Source organism: Pipra filicauda, unplaced genomic scaffold, assembly GCF_003945595.2.
Source record: "Pipra filicauda isolate LSUMZ 115617 unplaced genomic scaffold, ASM394559v2 scaffold21_size4447388_pilon, whole genome shotgun sequence".
In the NCBI taxonomy this organism is placed as follows: domain Eukaryota; kingdom Metazoa; phylum Chordata; class Aves; order Passeriformes; family Pipridae; genus Pipra; species Pipra filicauda.
This window is the reverse complement of record NW_024104332.1, coordinates 342991-344559: the sequence shown is the minus strand read 5'-3', so window position 1 is coordinate 344559 and position 1569 is coordinate 342991.

Below are 1569 nucleotides of genomic sequence, written 5' to 3'. Positions count from 1 at the left end.
TGCAGTGGTCTTGTGTCATCCAAATACTGTGTCCTTGGGAAGAAGGTGTATTTCTGCAGTAGATTATAGTCCAGCCTTTACTAATTCATTACATGGTCTGTGGGATGGTGTGAAAGCCTGGCTTCTGCCCAGCTTCTCACTGAACTGATAAAAACCTGTGTTACACTGAACTGAGTTGGGTTCTTGTCTTTTTGAGTCAGCAGGTAGCTTTCCCCGGGTGCTGCCAATCCATTATCCCCTTTCCCCGGGAGGAGAGGGGAGCAGGTCCTTCGTGTGAGGCAGTCTGGGGCTCTGTGCTCTGAGCCCTGCCCCAGACTGTGTGTGCTTTGCCAGGGTCAGGTTGCTTTCTCCAGGGTAAAGGACCCATTGACAGGCTTGTCCCCATACCAGGAGTTCAGATCAGAGTTCACCCAGGAGGAGTAGAGGATTCTACTTTTTTTTTTATACTTTAAGAGTTGGGGTTTGGACTCTTTTCTTCCACAGAGGAGTCAAAACTGTTCCTTACATGTCTTTTCTCTTGTGCTCTTTTGGCTGGAGCTGGCACATCCCCTGCAATGGGGTTCTCTGGGGAGTCTCAGTCCATTCTTTACCTGCATCTTCAAAGCATTGGCTAAAACAGAGACTGGTAATAAGAACCTGGCAGCTCCTGATCTGTGTATTCCAACTGATCCTTTGCTGTCCTTGAGGCACTGTTTATCTCCTGATGGAAATTAATAGGTACTAACCTTCCAGGTGAGATCTCTGCATGAGATAGTAGATGTCTAACTAAGGTGATGCCTCTTTAGGGCCTGTGTGAGCTTTTGTGGTGGGGTGATTTTGCCTCCTGCTGTGCCTGTGGTAAGGATAAAGGACATGTAGGAGTTGTCCGAGTGGGGGAATGGCACCCAATTGTCCAGTGTCTCAAACCAGTGTCCTTGACAACCCTGCCTCACTCGTCTGGATGAAGGCTGATAAAAACCTCTGGTCTAGTTCCAGGTGTGAGGTGACTTCACAGGAATGCCCAGGGAGTGCCTTGTCACCTGAGCTGCAGTGGCAATTTCAACCAGCACACAGCCTTCCCCTGGAAGGAGGGTTCCCCTGAGGCTCTGAGAGTGGTTCTCTGTAAGAAAGGGCTGTGATGGGCTGTAGAGTCCCTTATGAAGCTCCCTGACCTGCTGGATGAAGGAATGACTCCTCCCTTGGATGGTTGCAGCGATTACAAGTGAGCTGTGTAGCTCTGCTTGGTATCTGTTTCCCTCAGGATGTCCCTTCCCACAGGGGCAGGTTGCCACCTTCAGCCTCCGTGTGCTGAAGAGTGAACTGCTGCCAGGCTCGGATCTGCACCATCACCCTATGGCACCTTGCCCCTGGCAGGTCCTGTGCTGGCACAACAGCTCCCAAAGCATGGACGGAAACGGGAGAGCAGGGAGGGATCATTCTTGCCCTTGGCAGGCAGTAGTAGATTTTTTGAATTTTTTTTTAGACTTATTTATTTTTTCCCTCCAGCCACCAGGGAACTCCTCCCCGGAGTACAGAACCCTGACTCTGGTTGTTCCTGGGCTAGTTATCTTGGGGCTCAAGTGGATTGTG